At 38.5% G+C, this 17414-nt stretch overlaps 1 non-coding gene across 1 annotated transcript; it reads right to left on the bottom strand.

Moving 5' to 3' along the window:
* Positions 1 to 14335: 14335 nt before the first annotated feature.
* Positions 14336 to 14437, bottom strand: LOC133058956 (U6 spliceosomal RNA). Its single transcript, XR_009693462.1, has one exon. It is a non-coding gene; the product is annotated as a U6 spliceosomal RNA (small nuclear RNA).
* Between the last annotated feature and the right edge of the window lie 2977 nt (positions 14438 to 17414).

Below are 17414 nucleotides of genomic sequence, written 5' to 3'. Positions count from 1 at the left end.
GGCTTGAATCCGCCATGGGTGTACATGTGTTCCCCATCCTGAACCCCCCTCCCACCTCCCTCCCCATCCCATCCCTCTGGGTCACTTATACCTCCCCAACATCTTCAAAGTTTAATTGCAATCTTCTTGTAGTACTATCAGATGCATGAAGTTCTTTACAAGTAAATCCATTAAGGACAAAATCTCAATATCTCTTCTGAAGGCAGGACTACGTCTCCACTGAGTGACCACTATAATTAGACAGCAACTACATTCAAGACCATTGTTACCTAAGTTCAAGATTTGACACCAAGATAGTAATTCTTTCCTGTAAATGCATGGAAAGTTTTACATCGTATTGTCTTCTTTTCCACCCTAAATGAGGGCAAAAGTTACTATAACTTGATACTAGAACCATTTACCACCTCATGTAGGATGCTATGCAAGTTACTTCTCGCTGAGCTGAAGGCAAAGGTAAGGGCTCAGTGGCAAGAGATTTGTGATGACTGTTTTCCTGACATATTCACACATCAGTATGAGTATGAATGGTCCTTTCCATAAACTGATCTGAGAGTTGAGAACCTTTTCTTAGGCTAGTTATCAAAATATTCAAAGCACAACAAATACCAATTCCTGAGAACCCTTTCTGGGAATTCTTTATATGTGTTCTCCATTATTTCATATTGTTTGTTGGTTCTTGATATCATACCTATGAAAAGCTCAGTCTTCTTACTAGTAGGAGACATTTTATCTAGCTAAATGTCACAGACAAGAGAAAGATCACCGACAAGGATTCTCTTGGGAAAGTTTTAACCTAGGAGTTGAGACCAGCAACACAAGTTCTCCATGCCTCAATATGATGAAATCTAGGAAAAGAAGCTAGACCCAGATACTACTGGCAGGATAATCACCTAGAATACCACAAAGGGAGGAGCCAGGCAAGTCAACTCTAGTATATTTCTCTTCCCACTCCTACAAAGTAAATAGTATCAACCTCCTTGTAGGAAGATAAATTTGGACACTTTTTCCGGAGAAAGAGCCCAGCATGCTAGACGGCTGATGACATTGAGAATGAGGAGCATTCCCAACCTAGAAGACCATCAGCAAATCTTTCTGATTGTAACCACCAGGCATAACATCCTTCAGCAGATTTAGAGAGAACATGGTAGAAGAAATATTTCAGAAATGTGATCACTAGCATTGCCCAGAAATTTGCAAAGACATGAAACCTTAAAAGGGCCAGAAAATGTCACACAAAATTAAATACACCAAGACTAGATGGTGAAATGTTAGATAGCAAGTAAAGAGGAAAATCTTGATGGTTCTAGAAAGAAAAGATACATTCCTTCCATGATAATAGAAACAGACTTACAATAAAAATTGCTTGTGCTGAAACAACAGAACAAAACATAGAAGGAAAACAAATTTTGAAACTGAAATTCTACACCTAGTCCAATTATCAAGTAAACACACTCATATTTCAGAGAAAACAGTAACTGAGAATTTGATGGCCTTGTTTTCCAATTCTATATGAGTTTAAGTATGTAAATAAGTTTATGTGTTTCAGATATACGGCTGATCCTACATTGTGACTCCCGCCAATTGCCTACTATGTATGAACGTATTCATTTATTTCTCTGCAACTAAACTGATTCTTTGGGAGCTACATTCAGCTGGCTCATACACGAATTCTCACAGATTCCCCTGTGCCTCCCCACTTCCTTGCAAAGAATAATTCGTGCTTTACATTTTCTTGGCTCATGTCTCTGGCCTGAATCTCCTACCTCTGAAGTCCTTTCTTCTACAACGCTGCGTGTCTGCCAACTTTGAGGTACCGCCTCTCTCAATCTGGCTTACTCAAATACCACTTAAACCTTGGTTAGGACAGATTGAAACTTTTATTTACACACAGGGTTTATATGTTCTTTTAGAGGTTTAGGCTACAGCGTGTCAATAATAAATCAGGGAACTTCCCTAGTGGTCCAGTGACTGGGACTCTGCCCTCCCAATGCAGGGGGCCTGGGTTCGATCCCTGATCCGAGAACTAGATCCCGCATGTGACAAGGATCCTGCATCCCACAACTAGCACCCAAGGACCCAATGCAGCCAAATACATACATACATAAATTTTTAAAAAATATGTAATGAATCAGAAGAAATAAAATAATCATCTTAGTTTCTTCAAATTTAAATCTAAGCCTTACAGTTTACTAATCATGTGACCCAGAGCAAGTTTTACTGAACACACTTAAACTTGTTTTTATAAAATGAGGAGAATATCTTTTTTTTTTACCCCAGGGTTATTATACAGAACAAATGACATAATATATTTAAGGAGCCAAAAACTACTCAGCTGTCGATAAATGTGAATTTTCTTTACTTCTTCCCTCTTAACAGTAGTGCGAATGCTGCCTATAGAGAAATGCAAATTTATTTAACCTTAAAAAATAATTTGAGGAAAAGAAACAAAAATTCATTTTTTTAAGTCCATAAACAAAGAAAAGCTAAAAGTGAATATACAATATGATATTTTAATTTACTCATGTTGCCATCTGTGAATGCCTATTTAAAATCAAATTATCAAATATCTGAGTATGAAACATACATAGAACACTCCCAATATATTTATACATGGAGTTATATATTTATGTAACTGAAGTGTATAACCCGAAAACTTGTTCTTTAATTTATGATGAGAAATATTGTCAACCTGGTTAAGTGGAACATGTTTTTCAATTTTTCCTGGCCAGCACATTCTCTTCTGGGAGCAAATCTTCTGGGAAAATCAAAGTATCAGAATATTCTCTAATGAGCATGAAGTTAGAACAGAAGGCATTAGTGACGTAATTCCAATGTACCCTATATTTCTTCCCTACGAGGGATATCTACACGGCTGGGTTATCCAAAAACAAAGTGGCCTCTCACCTTCTTAGCATCATATTGTTTTTGTACTATGAGTGGTAGACTTTGGAACTCTACTTGTCTATGCTTCTGTTTCTCCATTTGTTTTGCCTTCAGTTGAGGTCCTGAAACTATCCAGTGAAGTATGGACTTTAAATTTTGAAGCAGGAGAAACTTCCAATGAGAAGGCAGCATGCAGTTTTTCCGTATTCTGATGTGGAAATTGGCCCTCACACTTGCACACAAGTAGCTTTTCATTATTCTTGAGGGGAGTCCTGAATGTGGAAACATAACCCCCAGAAAGGGGTCTAACATTGGGCTTAAGTGTATATATATACAAATATAAAAGTGTGTAAAAATATAAATGTGGTTTATTAGCCAGACTGCCATCACAGAACTGAAGACAGTTTCTCCTAAATCTAGATTCAGTCTATACTCTACCTGAAAATTACTACTTTAGTCTTAGAGGCTGTGATCATAACTTTTGTTCAAGAATTTCTTCCCACAGGGGCAAGTGATGAAATTATAGTTCCTGTGCAGTGGCAACTTTGCTTTGCTTTACCTTGAAGGCAATACTGAAAGTAAACTTTATTGAATTTGGGGCAGTGACATCTGGACTATAATGGGGCTCTTTCACACAAAGGTTTAGATGAGAGATATGAGTGTTAGTTGCTCAGTTGTGTCCTACTTTTTGCAGCCCTATGGACTATAACCTGCCAAGCTCCTCTCTCCATGGTATTCTCCAGGCAAGAATACTGGAGTGGGGTGCCATTTCCTACTCCAGGGAATATTCCCAATGCAGGGATCGAACCCACATTCCTCTTATGTCTCCTGCATTACTAGACAGATTCTTTACCTCTAGTGCCACCTGGGAAGCCCAGAGTTGAGATGGAGTTGGGCAAACACTGTGACTGTTTTGAGTAGCTGATAAAACCAGGCTCCATAAAAGGAAAGGATGTGGGTTTTTCCCTGAGAAGAACAGAATTCTCCCATATAGGCACTGTGTGTGCATGTGTGTGTGTGTGCACATGCCACTGGAAGCCTGATGGTTGCAATGCAGGGACCTGGAAGTGTACCTGGGCTTTAGGTTGCAAGAGTAGCTACTTATGATGGCAGCTATTAACAGTGATTCTAAACTAATGGACCACAGTCCCATTGAGGTCTACAAAAGTGTGTGATTTGACCATGGTAGTGTCGGGCTCCAAATCACTGCAGATGGTGACTGCAGCCATGAAATTAAAAGACAGTTGCTGTTTGGAAGAAAAGTTATGACCAATCTAGACAGCATATCAAAAAGCAGAGACATTACTTTGCTGACAAAAGTCTGTCTAGTCAAAGCTATGGTTTTTCCAGTGGTCATGTATGGATGTGAGAGTTGGACCATAAAGAAAGCTGAGCACAGAAGAATTGATGCTTTTGAACTGTGGTGTTGGAGAAGACTCTTGAGAGTCCCTTGGACTGCAAGGAGATCAAACCTGTCCATCCTAAAGGATATCAGTCCTGAATAGTCATTGAAAGGACTGATTCTGAAGCTGAAACTCCAATATTTTGGTCACCCGATGTGAAGAACTGACAAATTGGAAAAGACCCTGATGCTGGGCAAGATTGAAGGCAGAAGGAGAAGGGGACGACAGAGGATAAGATGGTTGGATGGCATCACTGACTTGATGGACATGTGTTTGAACAAACTCCGGGAGTTGGTGATGGACAGGGAAGCCCGGCATGCTGCAGTCCATGGGGTTGCAAACAGCTGGACACGACTGAGTGACTGAACTGAGTGTCATATTAAAATAAAAAGTTAAAAAATTGAGTGCTAACATTGAAAAAGAAAGTTTCACTTAAAATATGAGTTTCAGACTTTTCTCACAAAATCAGACCTGGCAAAACTAAGTCTATTTCCATGGGTCAGCAATCAGTTAGCTCTAAAAACAGCAGCTTCTCTTTTTAAATGGAGTATGTGCGAGCCAGTTCACCACCACTTGCACTGATATCATTCCTGCTATTTCCTGATACTGCAGCCAAATGTCATGGCTGCTTTTCTTACACCAACAGACTTCACATATTTTCATTACCAGCCAGACCTGGGTTGACATTGAGTTGGCAACTGCTACTTCACCCAACTCAAATGTCTACTGATGTCTGGCTGGTAATTCCATGGACAGAGGAGCCTGATGGCTATAGTTCATGGGGTCACAAAGAGTCAGAAACAACTGAGTGACTGAGCACGTATGCATGCACATAACATGCAAGCCTTGCAAATGTCCTGGCAGGATCCCAATTGTCTTATGGAGAATTATAAGAATGGTGTTCCCTCCTAGGAGCTGGCAGTTAGAGGCAGAGGTAGCAAACATCCCTTGGCCAGCAGGATGAGAAGCCTGCAGAGAGAGACCAAACTGCAGCAGAGCTCCTAGTCACAGGCAAGACAGGACCCTGGAAACTCTCCGAACAGTGTGGCAGAGAAGTAAGTTCTAACATCTGGCAAGTGGAGAGACAGTCATTTCCTGTAATTATCTGGACACAAACATAAAAGATAACCTCAGTTTGTAGTGACAGGCTGATAAAGCTGCAGACATATGTAGACAAGTTTGGGGTGGTGAGGGGGGTCTTCTCACAGTCACCTCTTCACATTCACCTTCAACCACTTTCTCACTTGTTTTTCACTCAGTCTTACCTTCTTGAGAAGGTGTGTTGCCAGAGTTTGGCTTTAAATAGAACAGAAATCAAGCAGTTTTCCTTTGGAGCCAGCAAATAAGGGGGAAAAAAAATAAAAATAGTGACTTTTTTTTAAAGACTACAGTGTATCACTGATTCAGATGTGGGTCACACCTTCTCACAGAAAACACATCTTAAAACTTACGCTTTCCTCAGTTGTCATGAATGTTTCATCTGTATGAATATTTTGCACTTGTGCATAATAGAATCGTATAGAAGAGAATTCTGTGTGTTGTGTTTGCTTTGGGGAGGATCTGCTGCCCTACGGTTCAAAACTGAGGATGTTGACAGGAGGTGAACCGTCTGGATTGGATGGAGTGTGGAGTAGAGTCAGTATCTTCTGTTTGGAAGGAACTGCATAAACTCCAGAGGTGAAGCTCCTGCTGAGCATCATTATCCAAGGAGATGTGATATTTTAGCTCTGCTGGAAAGTCACTGAAGCGTCACTGTGAACTCAAGCTGCATGATGTCATGCAGGCTACAAACTGTCAGAAAGGAATAAGCAAAGGATAGCAAGGCTGCTGTGTGTTGGGTTATTTTTAACAAATCCATTCTATTTATGTGAATAGTTTTTAGTTCACTTTGTAATTATGAAAAGTGCCTGTACAAAATGTCCACTGATTATACATTTTGTGTAAACAATTTAGGATATTGTAAATGAAAGTGAAGTAAATGCAGAGAAACAAGAGCTTTTATAAATATAAACAAAAACAGGCAACAGTCGGATAACAAGAAATGTCCATGTGCAACTTTAAAGAATAATGCCAAGTTACTCCCCACTATAGTTTATCAATTTACACTCTCATCAGGAGCATGTGAGAGCGCTTGTGTCCATCCATGGTTATTTCTGCCATTGTGTCTCAAGTACCAAGTACAAGGCAGAGCACATAGTTGGATGCTAAGTGATGTTTGATGAATGAATGAATGAGGACCACGATTTGTTTACCGTTGGGACAGTCCAGAACACAGGTCCAGCACCAGCTCCAACGAAAGGCAAGTAGGGACAGAGTTAGCATTACGCAAAGGTCTGCTCAGAAAAGCAAGGTAGAACATACTATTTGGGAAAAATAGTGGCAAGGAAACAATCAAATCCCAGGTGAGAAAAAATGTAACAGAAGATGATTAAGGCATGACAGGTACACAGTCTGCCAATAGGCAACAAGCAGAGATCCTGGCATCAGTTTACTTCAGCAAATTCTTACCAGTGGGAATCTTAACTCTGAAAGCAAGACCCTAGTCTCTAGAAGGCAGTATCAGAAAAACCACTGGCTTTTAGGGGAGAAAGATAGTAATAGATATAAAGTATTGTAGCAATAGGATATTGAGTAGAAACTAGAGAAATTCCAGAGCTAGAAATCAAAGTGGATCAATCAGACCATCTATGCTTTTATGTTCAGCCGTAGACCCACAGTGTTGACAGATGTCAGTATATTTCTGGCTGTAGTTCATGATCCATTGTGTCAATCCAAAAACAGATTTCTTTTCTATTCATAATTCATTTTACCCTGACCACCTTCTAACTGATAGCTATCATTCATATCTCATTCCTTTCTCCATCTAGTCTTTCTGGCTTCTGCAACTCAGTCTTTTTCTCCTGGCTACCATCCTTTAACACCAAACTGCCATTTCCCTATTTTGGCTTAGGCGTCCCAGGTGGCTCAAGTGGTGAAGAATCCGCCTGACAGTGCAGGGGACACAGAAGACTTGCATTTGATCCTTGGGTCAGGGAAGTTCCCCTGGAGAAGGAAACAGCAACCCACACCAGTAATCTTTCCTGGAGAATTCCACGGACAGAAGAGTCTGGTAGGCCATAATGGTCCATAGGATCTCAAAGAATCAGACACAACTGAGCACCCACTCAATTACATTCAATTTTAGCTCAGTCCATTGATGTGATTATTCCAAGTTAATCTGCTAATATTGACTATCCCCCTCACACACTTTATTGTTTTTTGGTTATTTCTATATCATTTCCTTCTATTACTCTCTTCAGGAAAGATTATTTTCCACTACAATGGAGGGGAAAGGGGAAACCAAAAAATGATCAGATATTGGGAATACAATAATTACTACATGAGGAAATTCTAAATTTATTTAAAGTTCTGAGAGAAAAAATACCTACAGTAGTGGCTCAACTCATTAACTCCAACAGTGCTAAGACTATGTATTCCAAATATATCAGGAAATCAATACACAGTCATGGCATATTATGATGGTCAGTCAGTCAGTTTAATTCAGTTACTCAGTCGTGTCTGATTCTTTGTGACCCCATGGACTGCAGCATGCCAGGCTTCCCTGTCCATCACCAACTCCCAGAGCTTCCTCAAATACATGTCCATCAAGTCAGTGACGCCACCCAACCATCTCATCCTCTGGGGTCCCCTTCTCTTCCTGCCTTCAGTCTTTCCCAGTATCAGGGTCTTTTCTAATGAGACAATTCTTCACATCAGGTGGCCAAAGTATTGGAGCTTCAGCTTCAACATCAGTCCTTTCAATGAACATTCAGGACTGATTTCCTTTAGAATTGACTGATTGGATCTCCTTGCAGTCCAAGGGACTCTCAAGAGTCTTCTCAAACAACACAGTTCAAAAGCATCAATTCTTCCATGGTCAGCTTTCTTTACAGTCCAACTCTCATATTCATACATGACTACTGCAAAAACCATAGCCTTGACTAGACGTAACTTTGTTGGCAAAGTAAGGTCTCTGCTTTTCAATATGCTGTCTAGGTTAGTCATAGCTTTTCTTCCAAGGAGCAAGCATCTTTTAATTTCATGGCTGCTGTCACTGTCTACAGTGATTTTGGAGCCCAAGAAAATAAAGTCTGTCTCTGTTTCCATTGTTTCCCCATACATTTGCCATGAAGTAATGGGGCTGGAAGCCATGATCTTCGTTTTTTGAATGTTGAGCTTTAAGCCAGCTTTTTCACTCTCCTCTTTCACTTTCATCAAGAGGCTCTTTAGTTCTTCTTCACTTTCTGCCATAAGGATGCTGTCATCTGCATATCTGAAGTTATCGATATTTCTCCCAGCATTCTTGATTCCAGCTTGTGTTTCATCTAGCCTTGCATTTTGCATGATATATTCTGCATATAAGTTAAATAAGCAGGGTGACAACATACAGCCTTTTTGTACTCCTTTCCCAATTTGGAACCAGTTCATTGTTCCATGTCCAGTTCTAATTGTTGCTTCTTGACCTGCATACAGATTTCTCAGGAGGCAGGTCAGGTGGTCTGGTGTTCCCATCTCTTTAAGAATTTTCCACAGTTTGCTGTGATCCACACAGTCAAAGGCTTCAGCACAGTCAATAAAGCAGAAGTGGGTATTTTTCTGGAACTCTCTTATTTTTCCTGTGGTCCAAGGAATTTTGGCAATTTGATCTCTGGTTCCTCTGCCTTTTCTAAAACCAGTTTGAACATCTGGAAGTTCTTGGTTCATGTACTGTTGAAGCCTCACTTAGAGAATTTTGAGCATTATTTTGCTAGTGTGTAACAGGAGTGCAGGAGAAGACAATGGCAACCCACTCCAGTACTCTTTCCTGGAAAATCCCATGGACAGAGGAGCCTGGTAGGCTGCAGACCACGGGGTCACTAAGAGTCGGACATGACTGAACTGATTTTGCAGCAGCAGCAACATGAGTGCAATTTTCAGTAGTTTGAACATTCTTTGGCATTGCCTTTCTTTAGGATTGGAATGAAAACTGACCTTTTCAGGTCCTGTGGCCACGGCTGAGTTTTCTAAATTTGCTGGCATATTGAGTGCAGCACTTTCACAGATCATCTTTTAGGATTTGAAATAGCTCAACTGGAATTTCATGACCTCCACTAGCTTTGTTCATAGTGATGCTTTTTAAAGGCTACTTGATTTTGCATTCCAGAATGTCTGGTTCTAGGTGAGTGATCACACCATCACGGTTATCTGGGTCATTAAGATTTTTTTTGTATAGTTCTGTGTATTCTTGCCACCTCTTCTTAAGGTGGTGAACAATGCAAATGATAACATTCCACCATTATGATGCTGGAACAATGCAAATGATAACATTGTCTCCAGTCTTCCATCTTTGTTCTATGCTTCCTATAATAAGGATACTAACATAATAAGGATACTAACCCTAACATAACATTGTTTTTTTGTGATCCCCTAGTGTCCCTATATACTGAAGAGATACGGTTAAATTTTATTCATTAATTGGATCACATTAATTTTTAATTCAGTGGATAAAAAATTCAAAAGATGTGCAATGAATAACCATATTTAATAGACACATAAATATCACTTAATGAAGGAAGAAATTTTCCTTATCTCTGAAAGCATTACTGATTTATCTGAGGGTCTTGAACTTTTCAGCTATACTCAGATACAGACTTCATTGGCCTACTGTAAGACTGGACATTCTGAGTTTTTCATGAGTTTCCCTAAATCAGTAGTGTCTTGAAATATTGACAAATGAAATATTCTCTACCTTCACTCCTTTCGTGGCACTCATAGAGTGTATCTGAAATATTGGACAAGCATTTGTGCCAACAATAAAACATATCTCAAACATTAAGCACATAGAATGCAAAATTAAATTGAGAATTTCTGATCATCCCTATTCTACAAAATCCAAGCTCAGGTCTACTACCATGCAGTAGGCACTGCTTGGGATTCAAGCCTCACAGCTTCATCTTTGTCTGTAGAATCTGTGAGCTGACCATGTGGTCAATAAATATCTCTTTAACAGGCTACGTTATATTTTTCTTTGTCAGGAGTAGAATATTTCGTAACTACATAGCCTTGCCTTTGGGTATGTCGGAAATTACTTGAAGGAAGGAAAAGACGTGTAAAGAGTAGGAAAAAGTGAGAAAAAGAGAGAGGATGATGAGGAGAAAACATTAATCCAATGATATTTTAAAAAGATTCCTTTCTGTTTTTATTTTCTGTACAATCTATATTTTAAACTAATTGATATATATTCTAGTTTTTTTTTAATCTTCTCAAGTTTTTCCAATTACCATGTATAATTTTAGAGAGTATGCAAAAAAGAAAAAAGTGGAAAAACTGAATAAATAAGACAACTTTGAGGTTACCACTTACAACCAGAGCCCAGCTGGGCCTTTAAACACTTGGTGTACAGGCCTGGAACAGCCATCCTCCTTGGCAAACAGTAGTATGCTGATCTTGGAAGCTGTTGCTGCCTGAGGCACAGGCATTATGAGGTAATAACAATTGGCAAAATTAATTGAGAATGATGAGCCAAGTAATAGGTGAGCCAGAAAACCATCCCAGGATAGTTTCAATCTGCTAAAAAAGAAGTAATATGACTGGCAATCATTAATAGTCAATAGCAAGGTATCCTTTGCTCTCAAATCCATCACGGCAAGGAGCCAGACAAATAGTTAATAAGTCTTGTCCAGAGAAAAGAAATAAGCAATTCAAATCTTCCTCAATTGAAAACTCTCTCATTTGTCCTTCACTACTTATTCATTAATTTACATTCTTACCTGGATTTTAAAATAATTTAAGATATCACTTTTATTGCCACTGGAATAGGACATGCATTAGTAATTTATGCTTTGCCCTCCTGTTTCTGAAAAGCAGAATAGCACTGTTTTTGGAGTAGGAAATGGCAACACACTCCAATATTCTTGCCTGGAAAATTCCATGGACAGTGGAGCCTCGAAGATTAGAGTCTATGGGCTTGCAAAGAGTTGGATACTATTAAGCATACACACACAGAGCAGTGTTCTTAATGGAATAGTTGCCAAATGGCCCTGACACATCCACTTGTGTATGCACAAGCTCTCATTATGTGTGACAAATGCAGAATGATATGTAGAAACTAACTCTGGCAAAATCCTAGTGTGTGGCATATGCCCTTACAGGAAACTTGCCTAGCACAGCACATATGCAACTAGAGATCTTGTCTTAAGAAAAGTCCTGTGGGTACATATGTTTTGCTATTTCTCTGGAAAAGTGATTCGAAAATATTCATGTACATCAAAAAACAGAGGCCTGTATCCAGAGAGGTGTGTGAGTGTGTTAAGTCATTTCAGTTGTGTCCAATTCTTTTTGACCCTATGGACTGTAGCCTGCCAGGCTCCTCTGTCCATGGGATTCTCCAGGCAAGAATACTGGAGTGGATTGCCATGCCCTTCTCCAGGGGATCTTCCCTACCCAGGGATTGAATCCATGTCTCTTATGTCTTCTGAATTGGCAGACGTGTTCCTTACCACTTGCGCCATCAGAGAGGTATGTCAAAGTAAGCTGTGCATTAGAAACTTTTGCCAAAAGAATAAATCGCTTTTCTAAGATCAGGCTATGATCTAAATGTTTCCCTCACACATAAAATAAGGATAAATATTAAAAGGTGAAAGGAAATATTTACTTTCTATAATGCCTGCATACTTCCTAGAAGAGAAAGCTGAGACTTTGGGGGATCTTTCTATAACCTTTTTTAATACTGGTTATATAAACACATATGCTTCAACTAAATTATGGCCAATATTCAAGCTCAGAATGAAATAACCAGTAAGATTTGTAGCAAACACTCTCTTTTTTTGCCTTCTAGTCTCAAAATTAATTAAGCTTTCCCTTGACTAGACCTCTCAATTCAATATGTATTTATTGTTTTACTACTGAAAAATGATATACCCAAGACATTATGCTAAAAAGTAACATAGATAATGCAAATATAAAAAATAAACAGATGTCTTTTCTCATAAACTAGCACTTGAAAGTTGAAGTTTCAATAAACATTGCTCACCAGAGTGGCAGACTTTTCTATATTAACATCTCTCATAGGGGAGTGGGAGTGGAGATGAGTGAAAAAGCCTTAGATTTAACCATTTAAGTACTACAAATAAGGCATGCCATAAGCAATACTTCATTTTCTATGGAGACAATGAAACCTGCTTAATCCAGACTATCACTGGAGAGTTTTTTTGGTATTTTTTTAAAGATGTTATTTAAGAATCTGTAACAACAGAAACAGAAAAATAGAATTGACTGATTCCTCTAGAAAAGTTTGTATCTTGCCAAGGTTGCTTTTCTTAAAAGGAAATATATTTTCCCTACCTCTCTAAATAATATTTTAGGAAAAAGGGTTAGCAAAAAAGTCCCCTAAACCATGGAGTTCACAGCCAGCTTTAAGTTTTCCATTTCTAGTGTTAAGTTCTTTGCCGGGAGCCAGCACAAGAGATCCCACCCATGACAAGTTCGTGAGGAGAAGACCTGACAAGCAAGGCAGATCAGGACCTCAGGGATTTCGAAAAGCTGCCCCGGCGCTCACCTTAAAGATGATCTCTGTCTTTCTGATGCTTGCTATATTAGACTACGCCCTAATTTCTGTGACACAGGTAGAAGGCCTTCCCGATCTCTCTCCAAACAGAATCAACTTAGAACTTTAATTAATGTGTCCCCCGGACAGTGGTATCCTATAAGATTATCCAGGATGAAAGGAGTATTTCAATCTAGATTCCTTTACTGGCATTAGAGCCTGCTTGACAAATGCGTACTAATGCACATGACCGCTCACAACATCTTAATCATAAACAGCATAAAGAACCTGATCACACAAATGGTCCTAATAGGCACAGAGCCCTTGGGCGGGGAGGGGAGGCGGGGGCGGTGAGGAAGTCCTATTAGAGAACAAAAAAATTTATTCTAAAAGCGGTTATAGTTAAAGATTTAGAAAAATAAGAGTTTAGAATTGTTAATTTTAACCAGGACTGCTAAACAGGGGCTGCCTTACCGGAGCTGCAGAGTCTTTTTGTGTGGTAAACCTTTTAGATAAATTTAACTGATAACTTCTGCAAAAGGACTGACCTTTGTGTTCAATAAAGAATAGATTATGGAAAACAACTTTTCATTCACCTAGGTCATAAAATGTCAATAGGCCCCAAGGCCAGAAGATAATGTACAAGATCCTCATAAATAAAGAAGTATGCAGAAAACACCCTGGTTTCATGAAGGACAAGCTGATGTAATGTTAAACTATCTTCCCCTTAGAAATGTACTAACTTAGGGTATAAAAGCTATGTTAAAAAATAAAGCATTGCCAGACCTTGCTGCACACCCCCAGTCTGCTCTCTCTCTCTCTCTCTCTTTCTCTGTCGCAAACGCTGTTCATCCTGAGGGTACCCCTGGATCCTGCTGAGGCTGGACCCCGGCAGTTCTTCATTCTAAAAGCAAAACATATTGTTGGTTGAATAATACAAGGCTGAGAGGAAATCCTTCCTCAAATTTTTAAAACGCCTCAATTCTAGAATTATTGCCTCTCCAATGACTCTTTTCTTTTCAATGTAATGTGAAAGCCAAATGCTTTCTTCTCAGAAGCCTCTGTTAATATCCTCATAATTCCAGGGAGAGGTTCCTTTTTATTCAAATCTCAGCTGGTGAGGAAGAAGACAGAATACAGGATGATCCAACTCTGCTGCATTTCAAAAGTAGAAAGAGAGGCAGGTCAAGAAGGAAGACAGCATCCTGCCTTCAGGCGCATCTTGCAATGAAGCAGGGGCGTTGTGCCCACAGAAGAGTGCCTCACCCACATAAACAAAGCTGACAAGTGTTCTCTCAGCAGCCCAGGAGCCTCTGCAGCCAACATCTGCCACGACACCTATGTTTATAGCTATAGCAATTGCACCATGTCAGAAGGGATTATTTCACTGTCATAGTTCATGTAGGGCCAGTCTTGTTATGAAAATATATAAGCTTGCACTTTTTTTCCACCTTGATTGAGGTGTCATATTTATCTTGCATAACTGAAAAATAAGGAACACTTGACAAATTTATATGTTATTCTTGGCAGAGGTCATACTCATCTTCTCTGTGTAGTTCCAATTTCAGTATATTTGCTGTGGAAACAAGCATGAGGCTTGCTTGGATTTTTATTTATGGTGTCTGTATTTTTTAAATTATTACTTTGATATTACTTAGATCTGAAAATCATCAAATACCAAATTAATACACACATATAGAAAAACAAACACAAATGAGAATATAACAGTGACTATCTTTACATGATGTCTAGATTAATTTTTTAACTGATTTTGATTATAAGTATTATCTGAAATTTCAGTAGTGAATAGACTCCCCTGGTGAGTCCTGTGGCTAAATGTGGAGCTCGCAATGCAGGGAACCCAAGTTTGATCCCTGGTCAGGGAACTAGGTCCTGCAAGCTGAAACTAAGATGGGACATAGCCAAATAAATAAATAAAGTTTCTGTAAAAAGCATTTATTTACTATTTATAGATTAAGAACAAACACAAATTTTCTTTTTTATCCAAAAAATCTGATTCTCTCATATCAAGTGATTTCTTTCTATTTTAATGTAGTTTTTCAAATGTTTACAATAAACACATGTCATAGGAAAAAAGTAATAATTATTTTATCTCTAAAGAGACCTCAGTGATGAAATTGTTTATTTAGTCTGAATGCTGGGAGCATATAAAGGTGTAATTTAAACACCAGCACAGTAAAAAGGTTTAAGTATTCTGTTAAAAATGATGAATCAACAAAAGTAGAAGTATTATATCACTGGTATAGATGGATATTCTGGGCCTAACTGAGTAAGCTTTGGTTTAGACCTAGGCAAATTCATCCCTTCTAATAAAGTGAGCTGCTAAACCAAGCCCTGTCTTTCATCTGACCAGAAAGATAGATAGCTAGAAAGGATCTGAAATGGAGATAGCAAGCCCAATTTATTCACAGTGTCAGTACTGCTCTATGAACTGTCTGATCACTTATATAATGCTCATTTGAGTTAGAAATTAAAGTAAAGGGTCCATAAATAACTTAAGGAAATTTGCTAGCCCCACACACCAGAATGTACAAATCATTTCATCTCCTGGACCAAATAGTTTATTCATTAGTGATATCAATATTTCTATTGCCTTTTTCAGTTCTAATAGTCTAATATGTATATTGTTTTGTTATAAATTAATTTATATATCATAATTATATCAATATATTGATTATATATTCATATATATTTATATTTTATATATACAATATAAATATATTAATTATATATTAAAATATTGATATATTCATTATAAATTAATTTATATCTGTGCAGGAAAATCCTGTCCTCTAATTTTACTCTGGGAAATATTTGACTAAACTAAAATCGATAAAGAAAAGAGTTGTTGATGACTAGTTATCATATAAAGACTTGATAAAGCAACTGTGTGTGTATTAGTGGCTCAGTTATGTCCGACTCTTTGCGACCCTATGAACTTTAGCCCATCAGGCTCCTCTGTCCATGGCATTATCCAGGCTAGAATACCGGAGTAGGTTGCTGTTCCCTTCTCCAGGGCATCTTCCTGACCCAGGGATCAAACCAAGTTCTCTTATATTGCCGGCAGATTACCATCTGAGCCACCAGGGAAGCCCTAATAAAGCAGCTAACAAAATGTAATTTTATCTGTGTTTCTTAAAAGGGAAAATTTAATGTCCACCCAAAATACTGCATGATATTCTTTATCAGGAGAAATCCCAAAGTAGGCAGCATACAACTAAGGCAACCCCCTTACAAATCCCTTAATTTTTGTTCTGAAGTGCCAAGTCAGTACTATCATGTTGAAGAAATCTTCAAACTTTGGTGCCTTCCTGACAACATGCAAACATTTTATGGGAATTCCTTTGTGGTCCAGCAGTTAGGAAAACATGCAAACATTTTAACAATGTGCACTTTAATAACTGTGGTCACCAGCATGATTTCTCTAGGAGTTTGCCTACTAATCTTACCACTCACTTAAGCAGTTGTGAAACTGGTGATGTATGTAGTTATTTTTTAAAAGCCCAAAAGAGTAATTATCATATAAGGGTGGGTGGATGCATATAATTTGAGATTTTAGCTCAGAGATCCCTATCTAGAAACTTCCTGACAATGAAATATTGTCAGAAAGACAAATGGTTGTTACATTTACAGGAGAAACCACAATGCCTGGAGAAGACAGGGTGTAGTCACTCCAAAAAGAAGCAGGTGGCACTTTCACTGCAAAGCCCTGGGGCAAAACTGATGCTTCTCTGTAGCTTTCTTCCCTTTGCTTGTAGCCTTCTGAATGCTGGGCAGACTCACTCACAAAAATGTCTGAAATTTGGAAAACTCCTGGGGATAAAATTAAGAAATTAACAGTTTCTCGTTTTCAAAAAGCAAAAACTCTTTTTTTATAGACAAGAGGCAGTCATTTTTCAGTAGATAAACGAATCCTTTCATTCTTTTAATTTTTTTATTGAAGGATAATTGCTTTACAGAATTTTGTTGTTTTAGGTCAAACTTCAACATGAATCGGCCATAGGTATACATATATCCCCTCTCTTTTGAACCTCTCTCCCATCTCCTTCCCCATCCCACCCCTCTAGATTGATACTGACCCCCGTCTGAGTTTCCTGAGCCATACAGCAAATTCCTGTTGGTGATCTATTTTACATATGGTAATGTAAGTTTCCATGTTACTCTTTCCATACATCTCACCCTCTCCTCCCTTCTCCCCATGTCCATAAGTCTGTTCTCTATGTCTGTTTCTCCATTGCTGCCCTGTAAATAAATTCTTCAGTACCATTTTTCTAGATTCTATATATATGCATTAGAATATGATCTTTCTCTTTCTCTTTCTGACTCACTTCAGTCTATATAATAGGTTCTAGGTTCATCAACCTCATCAGAACGGATTCAAATGCATTCCTTTTTATGGCTGAGTAATATTCCATTGTGTATATGTACCACAATTTCTTTATCCATTCATCTGTTAATGGACATCTAGGTTGCTTCCATGTTCTAGATATTATGAATAGTGTTGCAATGAACAGTGGTATACATGTGTCTTTTTCAGTTTTTGT

The sequence above is a fragment of the Dama dama genome, chromosome 6, assembly GCF_033118175.1.
Source record: "Dama dama isolate Ldn47 chromosome 6, ASM3311817v1, whole genome shotgun sequence".
Classification (NCBI taxonomy): Eukaryota; Metazoa; Chordata; class Mammalia; order Artiodactyla; family Cervidae; genus Dama; species Dama dama.
The sequence above is the reverse complement of the archived record's forward strand: the minus strand, read 5'-3'. Positions and strand labels throughout refer to the sequence as shown.